We start from the raw sequence: 14,729 nt of genomic DNA on the forward strand, positions 1-14,729 counted from the left end.
GTCTTCAAACGTGCTTTAAACACAGTGTCTAAATCCAGGTCTGCAGTTACGGGAGTTACCCGTAACATTACCACATAAGTAGATATTAGCCTGCAGGATTTAGTTCAGACAGAGTCTGGACAGAAGTATATGTTTAATTCAAAGGAGGCTGGTTCATGGAGGTAGAAGGGTTAGGACCTCCCGCTGCTTTTGAGATTAAATGATGAAATAAGTAACTTTGAAGTGACTCATTACTACAGTTTTTTTTTGTCATTTAAAAACATATTTTTGCTCTTCTTTGGATGCATCCACTATTGTCAATTTTGTACAATGTATTGTCTTCTTACCTCCTCAATTGTTTTAGCTACCAGCCAGCAGCAGCTTATTTCAAGTTCTGGTTTCATTGGTGATGTCATTTTCTAAAAGCAAGGCGCACAATGATATCATCCTTAGGTGTAACTCCACTTTTGCAAACGTGCATGTCCTGCTAGTGTTTAGTCGGGGATGGGTACAGGCCTGTGTGAGCCTGTACTGGATAAACTGCTGGAAGATAGATGACTAAAATGGTTAAACCTTGACCTTGACATGCCCTTACAAAAAGAGCTTGACTGATTGAAGAACCTGGGCTTTGTTGAATATGCATGGCGAACATCTTGTGATGGCAACTTGCATATGCAGTGCTGGTTGAAACCTATATGTTGCCCTGAGCAGGAGTCATTGCTGGCGCCCCCCCCCACCCCACCGCGGCTGACTTTCTAAGTCAGCGTTCCCTCAGAAGATCGTGCCATAGGCGGCCGCATATTTTGCCTGATGCGATGGATGACACTGTGCATGTGCAGGGCCCTCGGCCCTCACTCAACCGATATCGGGGGCCCCAAGTTTACTGCAAATGTGGTCAAGGAAGTAGGTCTGTTGACCTACAGAATATCGTGCAAGAGTCTTGGGTCGGAATGTTGGTATTACTGACAAAAATCAAAAAGATATGGTTTGGATAATTTGCCTTTCAATACTGTAACTGCTAACTTGTTCAGACCTGAACACAAGGTATGTGGCAGTTACACCCACCTCCTATCTCAGGATGTGTTTGCGTGTTTTTTTTTATTGCTAAAAATGTAGCCTCCTCGCTACCTGCGCAGAATACAACATAACCTCAAGCCATTTGGACACTGGAAACATTAATGTTTTGCTTTCGTTCTTGAACATTGCTAGAAGCCTTTAAGATATTTAAGGATGTTTAAGAATGTCTGTCATTCTCTGAAAAAGTCACAAGCAAACACAGTTTGGCTTTTTAGCTGTACTTGTGTACTTCCTCCACTGACACTGCGAGAACACAAAGAATGCACAGCAGTTAATTCCATAGAACGAAACGAGTCAACCTGCATGTGTGGTTCTGTCTGTGATAGACGTGTTGGGGCAAAGGAGAGATTGCGAATTTCAGCCCACATCTGCGTTCACAATGGAAAAAATGATAATGTAACGCTGATATCTAGCTAACTCACATCATTGTAAATACTGTTGCATCTGGCAGACCGTGAAATCACATTGGGGTAAGAGAACATTGACAACACCCTTTTACTAATGCTTTAAAAAAAACTAACGCAAGCACCGTATAACCACCTAGCCACATGTAACCCGAAAACACAGCGAGGTTAGACTGTAAAGTATACACACAGTGGGTAATTTATACAACAACTAATGACAAAAGAGGGTGGGACACGGTTCACATATGATACAGGCAACAATAAGGAACACAACAAGTATTTACAACATTCCCAGCATGCACAGCGCAATTACTGGGCGCTGCTATGTTGAGCCATCTGTACATCTGCTACACTGTAATGCGAGAATTGTTTGTATCTTGTTGACAATGACATGTGCCTCACTGAGATCAATCCAGTTGAGCCCATTTACAGTAAAACAATAAACCGGTTCACTGACAGCTGTGTCAAGATTTCTGCTTGTGGTGCAAAGGAAGTCTCATTGCGTTGTTTTAGGTTAATTTTGTAAAATAGTTTCTGACAAAATGTGCTTCTTCACACTCCTGAAATAATGGATTTTTGGAGATACATGTTTCTCAATATGCAGCAACAATTTAAGAGTAAAATCCCCGGGAATAAGGCTTTGCCTTTGCCTTCCTGTAGTGTGATTATTTCTGTTATGATCAATAGCACCATGAAAACAAGCTAACAGGTTCCAAACTGGCACATCCAACTAAACGGTCAGAAGTTCTATCCCAGCTCCTATTGTCATAACTTTCATCTTAGTGAGAAGGAACTTAAAGGTTAGCTGTCATGTCATTCGTTAAGGGACTAAGTGAGGTAATATCATGGTAGTGATCAGGCATGTGCAGGGGGGGTGAGACTGGGGCTGCCTGAAAGTCCCCCCTCCTTTGGATTTTCATGAAAAATCTCTTGACTGTGAAAATGTATCGAAAGCCCTACTCCCCAGTCCCTGATCGTAAAAATTTACCGAGTGCACGGTTGGCCACGCCCCCCCCCCCCCATTGCAGCACCCGCTCTTCCAAATGTCTACGCACGTCACTGGTGATGATTGGCATGCCGCTGAACCGCGACGTGTCATGATTCACAGTTTCTGTCACACCTGAGCACGCCCGGATACCTACACAGCCCAACAGGAGGAGTCATCTCAATGGTCACTGAATTTATCCACCCAAGTGTCTGCTTGCATCCATTCTCAGTCCAATCCAGACTAAAACGATTAAAATTCCCATATGATGTATTTCGTCATTTTAGAAAACCAAAAGTGCCAAAAGTATTTATTACTAATGAATTTGGTAACACTTTACACAAGGCCACGTTTTAAGTTATTTATAAACCCCTCTCATAATGTATTATAATGCATGTATAAAGCACTATATATAAACTCCATAGATCAGATGGGTCTTGTGTGGATGTTTGAACTGTCTGCTTGTTCAATCGCAATTAGCTGTACTGAAAAACTTTCGTGATTAGAATGAAACTTTGCGCTACCAGAAAAACGGAACATAGGGACATTTCACAGAAGCCGGGGAACGTGTCGTAAAGTGGCTGTTTTTTGGTCAGCTTGCACTCTCGCAACCGACCCCGTTGCACGTCTCAGTTATCGTTTCTAGGCACGCAGGGCCAGGTGTTTCTCAAACAGCTAGCTAGTTTCACGTCAGCTTCATTTTTTTGGGAAGCGATTCTTCCTTTGATTCGAAAGGCTAACGGTTAGCCTTTGAGCTGTGGGTTTGTCTTCAACTGCGTCTTGGATGATGGTCAGTGTTTTTTTTTATTTTTTGAAAAGAAGTTTTTGTGCGAAAAAAGCAGAAGGCTTTGTGGGGAACATCCAGGGTGAAGGCGCATCGCCAAACACAAGATCAGACTGCAGACCAATGTCAAAATGACCCATATAGAGAAATGCTGAAAGCTTCAGGTAACATTTCAGTCACCGTCTGACAGGTAAATCCAAGCCCAAGTAACAACACGTCCAACTATTGCTCAAAAGAATTAAAAGCTCGATTTGAGTGAAAACCTCACAGTGCTATGTGTCTAGCCATAAGGTATTCCAGATAACTCCTAGGGATGATGGCTGCCATTCAGATAAGGCAAGCAGACATCAACAATCCGCATATCACAGATACCTTTATGGAATCTCAGCTGAGTAAGAACAAAGTACCGATGTATCTTGATTTTCTTCATCAGTGTCAGGGACTGAGCATGATGTCTCATTGTGTAGACTCATATAATTCTACAGTAAATTGCTTCAGTCTTACTTCCATTGTTTGCATAGAATAGAATGTCTTCATTGTTGTTGTACAAACTCCAAGCCCCTCAGTAACCTAGCACTGGATAAGTGGTTAGAAGACAGATTCAAGCCAAAAATGGGCTTGAAAATTATTTTAGATAAAGTAATTTCAACAAAACACAAACTCCAATCTTATATATTAGGTAAGGCAACATGTAGGCTAAAGATCCTGACAATGACTTAAAAAATTTGGGGGGAATCAGTCATAAGGTCCGGATCAAATTGTATTTTGTCCCAAACACAAAAATATAGGACAAATAACATCTAGTATTGGTTCAAAATGGGACACGATATTTTGTTTTTCAATTTGGGACAATCCTGTAAAATTTGAGATGGGTGGCAGCTCTTGGATAGGGATGCAAAATCATGACTGAAGCAAGATGAGTGTGAGGGAACACATGACGAAACTATTGCTTTTCAACAACATCTCTGGGGGGGGGGGGGGGGGGGGGGACCGCTCTCAGCTACCTGCTCTATTTTCGAAGTGGTGGGTTTGTGTGGGTTTATGGTGTGACGTGTCATAGCTGTGAAAACCCAAGATGGGGCCATGTAGGAATGCGTGGGTGTCCTTTGTGATATGATGTGACGAAAGGGGACATTCGCAGGTTCTGCAGGAAGAGGATTTCACTCTTCATAACCTGGAAATTGCCTATGTGAAGATAGAGAGCGAAATCGGGCATTGTTTCAGCCGGCTGTGGAAATGTTGGAGATGTGCTCCATTTGGTGCAAGCTGATAAGGGAAAGAGGAAGTGAAGGCAGACGACACAGTGATGACATTAGACTTCGGAAATACGTTTTGGGGAAGAGTATAAGTAGGTCATTTATGACAGTAACCTCAGCTGGTGGGCTTTCAGCGGTGGATCCTAATCGCCTGGGTGCGGAACAAAGGGAAATTTGCTGAGGGGTTCATTAATTTCCAAAAATAGTATTTAATATACAGCTAATTCTAACAATGTAACACTGATAACATATAATATAATGTAACACTGATAATATATAAAATAGTATTTAATATATCTATTTTCAGATTTTTATGGCTCCTAATAAACGTATCCTTATGAAATCACTGGCATGCCTCTCAGTTGTTTTACTGGTCCATGAAATTTTGTATGGATGCAAATTAGCACTGCTGGTTTTTTACAGAATGGACTTTTATATTGGTAGCACAATGCTCGACTTGATGAGCTACCAAAGAGCAGCCTATTACAGTCAACTGATCCACATTGTGGGGGTTAGGGGTACAGCATGGTCGTTAAAACACCTGAGCTAAACACATGATCTGGGGCTCGTGTGGATTCACTTGGGGCTTCGGTCCCCGACGCTCCAACCCCGTGACGCGGCTGCTGCAGATGATGAGTCGGGTGGCACGTGCTCTGGTGCCGGAGAGGCCTTGTGGTCTCAGGAGGCTTGGAGCTTGGAAACAGGAAGCTCTGGGATGCATTTAGTCGGGCACTGATATGCACCACTATGGAAATTTGCAAATAGGCCTCTCTTGTTCCGTTCCGGAAGACGGAGACAGAGATGTTTCGACGGCTGGTGGCAGCTGCTCACATCTGATTAGCTTTAGCTGGATGCTCCTGCAGCCACATGCAGACATTATTCCTTCCTTCTGCAATTTATCAGACTCTCAGACAAGGACACGGATGCCTCACAGCACCGCAAATGGGTGCACAGTACAAATATTTGATGTCTGCCAGCATAAATACGGCCGGTTAGCTCATTAGCATCATTGGTCTTGGCGCTTATTAACTCACACAAGACATATTGCAATAATACATTTCCAATATTTTCCAAGCAAGACATATTTGCTCACTGAATTCAGGTTTAATATAATGTGGAGGTCACACAGATGTGGCCAACTGCAGCAAAACAAACAAATGTTTGGAGGTGCAAAACAAACTGCTTTGCGTATGTAAATGTGTATAATATGAACATTGTTCTTTCTTAATCTGCTATGGCAGCTAATTCAAAAATAAGGATCTGCCAGAATTAGTTCTGTTTTACACCGGGTTTGCAGTTTTGCCATCACCTGCCACTTCCGTGGAAAGGTAATCCTGGACAGAATCACGCAATACATGTGGCAAGTGCACTGAACTGCAGCCACATCAATGGGAGCTGCAGAATGTTAGCACAAGACATCCGGGATATGGGTATAAACTGGGCAAACATGGTAAAGAAAGGGAAACATCCGCTAAGGTTTTGTTTGGTGACAAGCACCATCGCAAAGCAGATATGCGGAAGCCATGTGGAACAGGTTCGTGATCGTAAGCCACACACACACACACACACACACACACACACGTCGGATATACCTATCCTTATGGGGCCCACTCATTCCCATCTATGGGAAAGATGCTAACGCTAATTATGACAACCTTAACTCCCACCCTGCTCTAACCATAACCATAATTAACCAAGCAAAATACAAGAGTTTTTGTATTTTTAGTTTTTTCATAGTAGTCAACGATTTTTATAAAATAGAGTTTTCCCTTATGGGGACCAGGAAACTGGTCCCTATAAGGGAAAAAAATGGATATTTATTATGTTATTTTATTAGGTATACCCACTCACACACACACACACACACAGGCAGTAAAGAGAGAGTAAACAGGAGCAGGCCCCAGAGCAAATCACATGTTTCCTTCACAATAAAGATGAAACATGACTGAGGATATTTAATATTGAAACAATAGTCAGAACATCGTGTCTCTAGCCTGTCACCATGACATGTTCGCCACACCCTGATTGGAGGGAGGTGTCTATGACATCATATCCTGCAGAGGAATACTGGTTGGGGATAGTATTTATTTCTGTCATGTGTGAATGCTGTTTGCTATGATCCATGAGGTATGAATGGTCTATCACCAGGACAGTTATAATTGGCCGGACAGCCTGAACTAGGGAGGACAATGCTGCTGGAACAGCTGGCAGCTCTCTGATTATGTAACTCATTTCAGACATGTTCAGAATGTCTTTATTTTGGTCTCAAGTCGAAAATTCTTACTCTTAACTCAGTTGAGTCAGGATTGACTACCTTGATTTCCTCAGACCTGAAACACGTTTGTTCATTGTTAAGCAGGCTACTCAATCCTCTGAGCTGGACGCCAAAGCTAGGGTGGGGCTCAGTTAAATAATTGTCACCCCGTGAGGCTATAGGATGAGGCATGTGACCTGACAGGCTGCAGTGAGACTTCTCAGTATAGCTCCCAAGTGACCCACGGGATTCGTTTCACACTCATTTCCTCATTAATCGCCGGCCTTTCGGTTCCGGCTTCGTGTGAATGAATGGGATACCGGACACAGATCTTGTTTCTGGTCTAGATTTGGGCCCAGGATTCTCCATCTGAGTGAGAATGAGGGACACGGGGTGCGTCAGCAGCGTTTAATAATTAAAGGTATTGGATATCCTTCATACAATAGTCAGTTACGGTAAACGGGCAGGATCTTTAAAAATGAAAAATATGCCACGGGCTGATTTTTTAGCTGCGTACCTAATAAATATAATTAAACAATAAATATAATTGTTTTTTCTCCCTTAGTGTAAATGCTTAAATGATAGAGCACAGTTACGGGATTTTAAGATGATATTTTGGTCATGCGCTAAATAACATACGTAGCAAGTCATTTCTTGTTGTTCCATTTTATCCAGAGTTACTAATGATTTTTAAGCAGTGACATAACTGTACGCTTTACAGGAGTTCAGCTTTCAGTTATTGAGCGTGTGTTTTGTTTTGGTGAAATTCTGCATATATCTCATTTAAATTGTGCTCCTGATGAACATTTTGGTATTAGGAAAATAAAGGAGTTTATATGATTGTCTTCTGTAAAAATTGTGCTATTGTGCTTCTGTCTATATTTACAGAGCTTTTGCGTATGAGCTTCCATGTTTTACAAAAAAAGTCTGTACAGCAAATTCAGTTAGAAGCTAAAAAATGTTTTTCATCCAGGGGGTTAAGGGATTGAATAGCAGTTTCCATGCAGATTACTTCATGGAATAGGAGCAGATTGCTAAAACTGTCCAAGCGCTGGCCTGCACAGCTGCCTTCGCAACCGTCCAGCCTTACATGCACACGGCCCTGTCCCTCATCCCCCAGGGGACCTCAGCCTGTGCTATCGGTGCTTTTTATGTGAAGAAAGTGGTATGATTCACCAAAGCTGCTTGAGGGACGCACAATATGATCACAGGTACAGCCCCCCAGTCGCCGACTTTGATGGTTGGCTGGGAATGTGTGGAAAATGGATGCAAAGGAAAAGAAGCAGCTGCATACCAGGCTTTTAAAAACGGGTCACAGGTCACAGATGTGTGCGTGTGAAGCTGAGTCTCGTGCCAGTATAGAATGTATACTTAGTGGCCATTTTATTGCATGCTCCTAGCAAGTATCATGTAGGACCCATTTGGTTTGAGGGTAGTTCTGTGTTTAGAGAAGCCTCTCTGCACGCACTGATGTGCTGAGCTGTTATTTTTGCGCTGGGCCTTCCTGTAAGCTCGAATGACTTCCTCTCATTAATAATGTATTTTCAGCCACAGAAATTCCATTGATTGGGCGCTCATTATTCATTGCACCATTGGCCTGTAAACTCCAGACTCTGCAGTCTGTGAAAATGTCAGGAGGTTGGCTGCTTGTGAGGTGCTTGAACCTCATGATCATCATGTTGCACCGCGTCCAAAAGGCATCTTAGGCGTCCCAATGCTTATCCACACAGTAACTGAAGCTCCTGAATGTGTCTGCGTGTAGAATGTATTTAGTTACAGCCACATGATTCCCTGTTTGGTGAAACAGGCTGTTTGCATTAGCGAGCACGTGTATCTAACAAACCGGCCATTGAGGTTATGTGTACACATCAAGTGCACTGTTCTCCAGTACATTCTCACATTCTCTCATTTCAGTACAATATGTGAAGATTTATTTTTTTTGGTGTCTGAGGAAGAAACACTGTGCCACAGGAATGCAAAAAGTTACATTAGGTCACTCACAGACATTCCTCTGTAGTTGCAAGATTCAGTTTGACCTGCAGCTCTGATCGGAGCCTCTGTTTTTCCAGTTAACATTTTGAGGAAAAAATCTGCGTATATGAGAAGCTTTGCATGCTCCTAAGAGACAATCTGTGGCGGTAAATTCTGCTTTCAGTTTGAAATGACAGAATCGTCAGATCCCAGGACTGTCAGCTAGTTTAAAAAAGCAAAGTAACATTAAATGACAAAAACTAAGAACAAATATTGTTTTTTTATGTCCTTTATTCTTTCCACATTTATTTGAACAAGACCAGCAATGAAAATGGCGTTCCTTTTGCATTGCTGCAAAACACGGACGCACAGGATCACAGAAGGTTGCCGCTCATTGGTCAGACTCATCGAGCTTCCTCAGCAACAGCCGCCCCTGGAGCTTTAAAAAGCAACAAAACAGAAACTTTCCCAGAAGTCAGCTGACACAAAGTTTTAAAGAGGGAGGGGCTGGTTTCTGCATGGGGCTTTGAGTCAATGAATGTTTTATTGTGTGTTTAAAACTACAGTCAATGAAATATGCAGGTCTTCGTTTGAGCAAATAATATCAATGAATGGGTCTGTCGTATCCATTTTTACCATATTTTTTTAATACTGGATTTAAGAATCACTTATTATAAAAACTACAATAATATTCATTATAATAACTTTTACAATAAAGCAAGCAAACTAATAAAATGCAAGCATATGCTATCCTGTTATTAATGTCACTATGTACATACATATGTACAATACTGCAATAAATGCATGATAATTTCTTGTCATATCGGCGCAAATGCACATAAAATACGTACGCATTCACTTTGTTACAACAATCGATAGCCGGGCGTATCGCTTTTAAAGGTGAATGTGTACTTGTGTACCAGTCATATAACATTCTGCATGCAGCCCTTGTTTCTGTGCTGTTGTGTGTTTGCATTTGCTGTTGAAAAAAAAAACAAAGGTAACAATACATGTGCGTAAATAATATATAGACGAGAAGTAAATTTAGCTGCTTAGTGCCTTTGGCACTTAGAATCAATGCAGTTGCCTGCAGCCAGAGTGTAATTTTAACTAATATGCTACGTCTTTTTAAACAACTAAGGTAGCAAAACAGAGCAGTTAGCCTTCGCATGTACTGTAGTTTATATAGCGCGCGTGTATAATTGCTAAATAACATCACCGTGCTACAATTAGCTGCCGCCATAGCAGGGCGCCATCTGCGGCTGTTTTCCCGTCAGCTTAAGCTATCCTGTCGTAATTCACCCCGTGCTGCCAGGCTGGAAATAAAAGGCCGCCAGTACCCCGTGGTGTCACATAGTTTGAAATGTGCCTCGGAAACATTGCGTGGGAAACCAGATACTGTTGGGCAGCCTTCAGAAGGCTGGGAGGAACTCTTTGATACCTATTTATCTATTATTCAGATTGGAAGGGCCCCTTGGTCTGTCAGGAGATCTCGTCTTAACGTGCAGTGGTTGAAAGACAAAAGAAACACCCCAACGACGTGATGTATTTTCTACATCTTGATGTGGTCATGAGATCTCAGTGACCGTTGGTTTTTAATCACTTGGTCCTTCGCCTGAGTTCATTTAGCATGAGCGGGAAATGAGACCCGATTCAGTGCAAGTGTCATCATGCTATCGGATATATATCGTCATTATGTTTCAATGGCGCCCTTCAAACAAACGCACGCAGGAGTGCTGAGCTGCTGGGAATGGAGTGATGGCTGCTGGGAATGGACTGATGGAGCAAAGCAGATTAACAGAATGACAGCGGAGATCAGAGGAAACACAGAACATTAACTACATCGTTAGTTACATGTGGGCAAATCAATTGAAGTCAGTTGCACTTTGAAATGTCTGCTTGTTCAAAGGGACTGATTATACATTATTTAATAAGCAAACACTGCTGCTCTTACTGCATAATTCCTCTACTAGCCTGATGCCTCTATGTTCCCGGAATGTCCTTCTGATACATTTCTGGCTCTTGAATAATCTTATTACATTCTTGCCTTGTTGTGTTGTTGTTGTGTTGTTCCCGCTCCAATACTCAGCCTAGCCACACTTATGCCTGGTTGACTCCTTGACCGCATGTACACTCACCTAAAGGATTATTAGGAACACCATACTAATACGGTGTTTGACCCCCTTTCGCCTTCAGAACTGCCTTAATTCTACGTGGCATTGCTTCAACAAGGTGCTGAAAGCATTCTTTAGAAATGTTGGCCCATATTGATAGGATAGCATCTTGCAGTTGATGGAGATTTGTGGGATGCACATCCAGGGCACGAAGCTCCCGTTCCACCACATCCCAAAGATGCTCTATTGGGTTGAGATCTGGTGACTGTGGGGGCCATTTTAGTACAGTGAACTCATTGTCATGTTCATGAAACCAATTTGAAATGATTGCTTTGTGACATGGTGCATTATCCTGCTGGAAGTAGCCATCAGAGGATGGGTACATGGTGGTCATAAAGGGATGGACATGGTCAGAAACAATGCTCAGGTAGTCCGTGGCATTTAAACGATGCCCAGTTGGCACTAAGGGGCCTAAAGTGTGCCAAGAAAACATCCCCCACACCATTACACCACCACCAGCAGCCTGCACAGTGGTAACAAGGCATGATGGATCCATGTTCTCATTCTGTTTATGCCAAATTCTGACTCTACCATTTGAATGTCTCAACAGAAATCGAGACTCATCAGACCAGGCAACATTTTTCCAGTCTTCAACTGTCCAATTTTGGTGAGCTTGTGCAAATTGTAGCCTCTTTTTCCTATTTGTAGTGGAGATGAGTGGTACCCGGTGGGGTCTTCTGCTGTTGTAGCCCATCCGCCTCAAGGTTGTGCATGTTGTGGCTTCACAAATGCTTTGCTGCATACCTCGGTTGTAACGAGTGGTTATTTCAGTCAAAGTTGCTCTTCTATCAGCTTGAATCAGTCGGCCTATTCTCCTCTGACCTCTAGCATCAACAAGGCATTTTCGCCCACAGGACTGCTGCATACTGGATGTTTTTCCCTTTGCACACCATTCTTTGTAAACCCTAGAAATGGTTGTGCATGAAAATCCCAGTAACTGAGCAGATTGTGAAATACTCAGACCGGCCCGTCTGACACCAACAACCATGCCACGCTCAAAATTGCTTAAATCACCTTTCTTTCCCATTCTGACATTCAGTTTGGAGTTCAGGAGATTGTCTTGACCAGGACCACACCCCTAAATGCATCGAAGCAACTGCCATGTGATTGGTTGATTAGATAATCGCATTAATGAGAAATTGAACAGGTGTTCCTAATAATCCTTTAGGTGAGTGTATATTTACAATAGACTATTTGCCTGACTTGTATGTCACTTTGGACAAAAGCTGAATATGTAAAATGAATAAGGAACCATATTAAGAAAACACATCACATGACTTAAAATGCGACGAGGCATAGAGACAAAGTTTATTGTATTTATGTGGGAAATACTTTTCCCCTTCTGAAGCTGCAGGCAAGATGAACTTCATTAACCTTCAGCCTTGTTTGGGGGTTTCTGTCAAAAATGAAATTTGAATGGTTTCATTTATCAACCGGTCCAACTAGCAGCCTTGAGACAAAACGGTCATATAACAGCATGTTATGCCGATTCTTTTGTCTTTTGAAGGCTCTGAGGAAGGTGACCCCCAAATCTCTGCCCACATATTTCCCATAATGCTTTATCAGCCCCTACCCCCCATTTTTCCCCTGTAAGAGTAGTTCACAGTATACCTGGGATAACGCAATGGGGAATGTGACTAAGAATACATTCAGAGCAGCCATATCACTGTACTCCTGCTGCACCCGCCTAGGTTTTCCCATGACTCACAGTGTGGGGGCGGGGGGGGGTCCTTCAGACCAACCTGATTGAAAGAACAGCCATGAAGCTTTATGATATGGTCTGTTATGTTTCCCGTGATCTGCATGACAGAAAAGTGTCCGGGTATAACCTATAAATGTCTAATGAATTTTTCTTTCCATTATTGATTTACTGTCATTTAATCTTATCATTTCAGCCCTTAGGGTGGTAAAACCTTCGAATAGATCAGATACAACATTAGTTTTCCCACCTGAGAAGGTCACCCTGGCAAATTATACAGCTAGGACTGTTTGCATATAAAATATCGGTCCTTTACCCTGTTATTAGATTGGATTAGACTTCCTGTTTGGCATTAGATACTAGTTATTTTGAAGGTAGAGCTTCTAACAGGGACTGGAGCCTCGAGTCCTGTTTCCCAATCCGGTCCTCGGGGACCCACAGTCGGTCTGTGTTTTTGCTACTGCTGAGCTCCCTGCCAGACAGTCCACATTTTTCCTCCCTCAGGAAGCTGGCAGGGAGCAAAAACGTGGACTGTCTGTGGATCCCTGAGGACCAGATTGGGAAACATTGCTCTAGTTTATGAAATAGTGTTGCTTAATTTCCCTTTATTTAAACTGAAATATTCCTATCTTTCGATTAGGCATACCTTTGGAAAGCATCAGCCTGTTTGTGATTAATGGCAGTATTGTTTAGCCTGTGACTGAATAGGCTGAGTCAGGAAGTGACTGGATCACGCTGTTCAGATTGTCCACACACATCTTTTTCATTGATGAAGTTGGTCATTTGAACTTGATGTGACACATTGCTGACGCCTCAGCCTCCATTGTCCCTGCTTCCACAGATCAGAACAATGCCTTGTCTGGGGAGGTCTATGTACTCACGAGCATGTGACCATGGAGAGTGGCTCACGGCAGGCCTGGGCTTGCTCTAAGGAATGTGCACTGCCACCTGTGTTTGTTTATTCTGCAAAAACTGTCAGGGGAAGTCCCCCCCCCCCCATACCTCCCACACCTCCCACGTTCATCTAAATTCCCGTCAGGATCAATAATATCTTTCTATCTATCTATGCACCAGCAACAACAAAGGATGCAGGTTGGCCTGCTACTTGCCTGATCAAATTCGGACAGCTGAAGGGTCACTGTCCCGTAACACCACTTTCTAGAATAATGATACTTCATTGATCCCTATGGGGAAATTCTATTTTCCCCTCCCCCATATCCTGGCTCTCCATGAAACACCGTAGGTAAGAGCAAGCACAGCAGATGGCAGCCACCTGTAGCAGCACTCAAGGAGCTGGGGGTTAAGGGCCTTGCTCAAGGGCCTTGCTGAACTCGAACCAGCAACCTTCTGCTGAGGGGCACAGGGGTGCAGCACACATGCTATATGGAACTGACAGAATGTGACCAAAGTTGCATCCAAGTTAAATGCTTGACACTAGACAAAATCTGAAGGCTTGTAGCCAGAAATTAACTTCATGGGGGGGGGAAGCAAATTTTGATGGGTATTCACACTCATAATTTTACTACCGGGCTACATCCCTGCCCTACCTACAGTGAAAAGAAATTTCTGAATCTATTGCTTATTAGGAAATTTACCGTCTAACATGGAGTAAGTGACAGATTAATATAATATTCTGAGGAACATATAATATTCATTTATTAGATGAGGATATCCACAGCAAGAGCTGGCGGATACATTAACCTCGTTGCTGATACAGGCACCCAGGTGGTGTATCTCCTGGAATTAGTGTGGGCAGAATAATTACTGGAGGTGGAGAGCGACTTACAGCTAAAAGGGTTTGTGTGTTTGGAATAAAGCTGAAGAACCTTCTGGACTACAGTTTGGGTCACAAGCCTAAATTTTGTTGTGGAATTCAGGGTTAAACACCAACTTGATGTTAACCATTGCAGGAAAATGGTTAAATTAAAGTACAACAGAGGTGTTTACAGGTTAGCATAATCATTCTAGGGGCTCTGTTTTACCATATATCACCCTGTACTTTCTAGTTATGTTGGTGCGGTGGTAAAGCCTCTTCAGCTGGTCCTGTATTGACGGGGTAGTGAGTCAACACTAACAATGGCAACATTTATTATCTTTTTCATTTCTTCTGTTTAAAACGACATTTCGCTAAGCAATTTTCACCTTT

This window comes from Paramormyrops kingsleyae, chromosome 23 (genome assembly GCF_048594095.1).
Source record: "Paramormyrops kingsleyae isolate MSU_618 chromosome 23, PKINGS_0.4, whole genome shotgun sequence".
Taxonomy (NCBI): Eukaryota; Metazoa; Chordata; class Actinopteri; order Osteoglossiformes; family Mormyridae; genus Paramormyrops; species Paramormyrops kingsleyae.